Source organism: Larimichthys crocea, chromosome XVIII (assembly GCF_000972845.2).
Source record: "Larimichthys crocea isolate SSNF chromosome XVIII, L_crocea_2.0, whole genome shotgun sequence".
Taxonomy (NCBI): domain Eukaryota; kingdom Metazoa; phylum Chordata; class Actinopteri; family Sciaenidae; genus Larimichthys; species Larimichthys crocea.
Window position 1 is genome coordinate 1,123,231 of NC_040028.1, and position 4,566 is coordinate 1,127,796.

General features: G+C 40.5%; 1 long non-coding RNA gene across 1 annotated transcript; it reads right to left on the reverse strand.

The window, feature by feature from the left end:
* Window positions 1-2,087: 2,087 nt before the first annotated feature.
* Window positions 2,088-3,623, reverse strand: LOC113748123 (uncharacterized). Its single transcript, XR_003464138.1, has 3 exons — window positions 3,474-3,623; window positions 2,927-3,041; window positions 2,088-2,795 (listed from the first exon to the last, which is right to left on the reverse strand). It is a non-coding gene; the product is annotated as an uncharacterized LOC113748123 (long non-coding RNA).
* Between the last annotated feature and the right edge of the window lie 943 nt (window positions 3,624-4,566).

Genomic DNA, 4,566 nt, shown 5'->3' on the forward strand with positions numbered 1-4,566 from the left:
TTCCCAGCGTCACCTCTAAGTGTCGCCAAAGGAACAATAGCTGTAGAAACGTGCGTACGACAGCTATGAAATTGGCGTGGGGCACGCACATTGTTTCACGTTTGATACATTTGAATGTGAGCGTGGGAAAGGATGTACGCCACTTTTTTGTGCGTACGCAAGCTTTGTACATGAGGCCCCAGTTATTTCTTGCTGTGAATAGTAAATGCAATCGGGTTTCACCGGCCACACAAAGGAATTCCTTACCTTTCTGGGTCATGCAATTGATTTGGATCCCTTCTCCATTAACCACCATGATCTGGCCAACATATGGCTTGCCATCATATTGCACAATCACAAATTTTCTTTCTGTGTACTTATCATCTTCTAAGGAATCCTCCACTTCAAGTTGGTCTCCAATCTGTAGAGCATTTGCAAAATCCATTTTTTGGGGTTTGTGGCAAGAGCATACTTTGGGATATGTACAGAAACAACTCACATCTGAAACGGGCTTGTGTAGGACCCAAATGCAGCACAACAGCAAGGGATACTTAGTAATGTTCTTTATTGAGGAACTCACAGCAGGCGATATGGCAGGTGAGAGAGAGGGAATAAGTCCTGAGTTCAATCGGAGAGTCTGTGGCAACGAACTGGAGCAGGGGGACAGACTGCCCGGGGAAACCTCCAAACAGCCAGGGAAACAGGCAGACAGACACCAGAAACACTGAGGCAGAACTCGTGGTCGGGGACGAAAAGCTGAGGTGATTACCGGGGCAGAGACAGACGAGCAGGTCAAAGGCAGGCAGGGTCGGCAACGGGAGATCAATCCGGACAAAAGTGCTGGAAAGACTTGCATGACGCGAAGAACAATCTGGCAAAGAGTGTCTGGAGGTTGGTGCTTAAATACAGGGTTGATTACTGATGAGGAGCAGGTGTGGGAGGCGGGAGAAACCATGGTGACTGATGAGGAGGCGGGGCTGACAGGTGAGTGGAAAGTTACTGGGTGCAGGTAAGAGGGAAAAGCAGGCAGGGGACCGGAGTGGATTGTGACAACATCTCTGTACAGGATCACTCCTGGAGATGATGACAACACTTGATGTGTACTGAGGATTCCTGTAACTGGTCGAATGGTTGGTGGAAGCAGGTTGTCAAAAGGTTCAATGTCCGACTCTTCAATCCATTTGAATTTCACGTTTGTCTGCATTTTGGAGGCCAGAAACTCATATACATCTCTGGGAGATTGCAAATCATTGCCACTCTTTACATGCATGTCAGCCATTCTCTTGACTGCACCCCCAACACCATCCGGTGCACTTTTGCCATGTGACCTTTCTGAGTAATTCCAAGTTACATGTTTGAATCCCATTGTGAAAGGAATTGTGCTCATCAGGTAACAGTTGGTTTTATTTCGGTATTGTGTCACCGGTCCATCGCTGATGACGTGCAGTGTGTCAATGTCTCGGACCTGTTTTAATTTTACATCTTCCAGAACAGGTTTGATGTGTGCCCAGACAGCTCTTTCGTCATGCCTTAATGATGGTGACAGAGTTGCATAGCTCTGGGATCCTTGAGATGTGTATGAAACTGCAGTATGGATACTAACTTGTTGTCGATTTCCTCCAAAATGAAAGGCCTGGATTTCCGAATTAAGTTTGCATCCATAGTTCTCTGAAAAGTCTATGTGTAGGACCATTTAATTTTCAGCAACCTTTTCTTTAATTTCTCTAAATTTTCCAGCCTGGTGTAGCCAGTTATACTGGTGGCTTCCAATTGATTCCAGCTCATGCCTGAACTTCTCAACCAGTTCTTTCACAGTGCTGCAGATTTTTTTCTTGATCCAGTTCTTGTAGACTTTATCACCAACAGTGACATCCTCTCTTTGCCACTGTTCCCATCTTGCAGCATCAAGGGGGTTGTGTCCAGCCAGCTGAATCTCAGTATAGCAGCATTTTGTGCATTCCCTGTACATGCATTTTTTGTTTTCAGCATTGCATGTAATACCTTTAAGCAGCAATGACAAGCTTTGTGTTTGAATTATACCCCTGTGTGCCATGCCATCAATGAGGAGCTGCACATTCTCATGCTGATAACAAGCACATGTGTTGCGGTCAGTTGCTTTTGCCTCTGTAATATAAAATGGCCTATATCTCACAAACTGTCTGTAAGACATTGAATGTTTCCTAGTGGGGTCTTTATAGTAGTCATTGTGGAGGTCTTGCAGAGATTTTGTGAGAACTCTTCGCTGTCTCTTGATCACTCTGCCAATAGTGTCTTTCTTTCCTGCCAGAAGTCTACTGTTTTCATCTCTTGTCAAGAAGGATACAACTTCTTGTCTCTTGTCAGTGACTATTTTTTTCTCTTTTGGCATTCTAATTTTCTTCTGCCTTTTTGGCGTATTTTGAGTTAGGCGTTGCATTTTTTTTCTGATTCGCTTTGTTTTTTGTGTTTCAGTTTTGATGCATTCTTTCAGAGTTTTATTTTCTCTCTGCAGTCTTGCTAGCTCTTTTTTCATTCTTTTTGTTTGGTTCGTCCATCTCGTTGGTGTGGCCCCTGGTGATGGAGAAGTAGGTTTACTCACATTAGGAAGTGGAGAAGGTAAGACTGGAGGTTCTGCTGGTAATTCAGCCACTGCCTCCTCTGGTGAGCTTTCTGGAGACTCTGGCGTAGTGTTCAGAATAGCACTGAGAGCCTTTTCTCTTGCCCTGCATCTTTTTTTGGATTCTTTCCATTTTTTGCGAAATTCATTCTGCTTTCTTTGTGGCAGCAAGTTGATGTTGAAGGTTTCCACTCTCCCCTCAGCCTTCTTTTCATGATATCTGTTTGAAGAATTCACAGACAATACATTAAAATATATTGTTTTATTTATTTATTATTTATTCATTCATTCATTAATGTATTGATTATATAATGGCTACATTTTTTAAGGCAACATTTCAAATCTAGTTACTTTCTGCGTCGTTCTCGTAGGATCTCCTCCCTTTTCCTTGGATCCCTGTTAATTTTCTGTCTATATTTGCGTGTTCTCTCTTTCCCAGTCATGTTTCTCCCTCAATTCTTTCTGTCTAAAAAACAAAACAAAACACATTTTACATGACACTTTATAGCTCTACACATTTTCTTCAAAAACAGAAAATATTTCAATTAATGTAATTAATACATTCAATATAGAAGGAGGAATAAAAAATTAGTTATTTAATTATTTAAAATGCTTCTCAAAGAGACTTTGTCCTCTAGTGTGACATTTTTGTCCTCCGGAGTGACAGCTATAGGTGTCACACCGGAGGACATTTCTGTCACACCAAAGGACGTTTCAGCTTTTTGTGTCAGTTAATGGGTCTGTTATTCCTAGCTAACTAGTCACGTGCAGTTAGCAGTTATCATCTGCATAATTTTCCACAATTATGTAGTTCAAGATCCATTTTTTTTATTTAATAACACAACCAGAGTGGTTTGAAAAAGTTGAATATTTGAAAAATGCTAAGACAAAAACTTACCATGTACACATGTTGCAAGCTTCACAGGGGGCTTCAGTAACAGCTACTTGAAATGGGTCCTTAAGTTAAATAAAGTTGTCTGTGGAATTTCCCGATTTAAAATCAACATATAGTGTCACACCAGAGGACATGGTTTTCAGAGACAAAATAGTTCAAGTTCCTCTGCTTTTAGAAATATATGAATGAAAAAAATTATTGACATTTATTAAAAAAGACACTTGTACAATTATGCCAGAGTTATTTATAAACTTATAAATGCTTTTCTTTTAAAATGATAAAAGTAGCAATTTATTGAGCAGTGCTGGAGACAGTCACACCAGAGGACAATTTTGAGATTTGGCTCAAAATTTTGAAAAATCTAATAACAGAGCAGTTTTTATAACAGCAGGTCCATGTAAAACAAAGGAATGTTTAACCATTAACTGCATTTTAAATGATGTGATACTAATTACATTATTTTTTGTCTTATGGGACAATGAAGATGCCATGTCATGTCAACAACCCAGTTGCATATAAATGATGTGAAATTATACAGTGTACCGTGTTTGGTTTAGGAGAGTGTACAGAACCTCCAGAATCATATCTTTCACATATGGCGTTATTACAACTTCGCCCGCATGAGGAAAGGAAAGGATCACTACCTCGTACTCTCCAACCTCAACTACGTGACTTGGTGGTCGATGGCCCAAAGCTTCATCATCCTCCTGTCTGGATACCTGCAGCTCCTCGTCCTCAAAAGACTCTTCCACACAGACTCTAGCAGACCACGATGCTGAGAGTAGAACATCCAAACATCTAGATCACTGCCCTGAACCTCTGCCATGATTTCAATTTTCCCATAGCAGATTTATATTGATACATTTTTGGAAAAGACAAGTCTGAAGATATCTATCTAAAGATAGAAACTGGAATTAAGGATGTCTCAACTCAGTTTTCTTGCCCTCGATCCTGATTCATCCGAGTCATATGATATCTACCAATAAAAGTCCAGATCCAATACTTCCTAGATAATATAAGATATTAGATATTATACTGTACTGTATTATATCATCAGTTCTTAAGGAAACATGCTAAGTTGAAATACTTCCTTGTT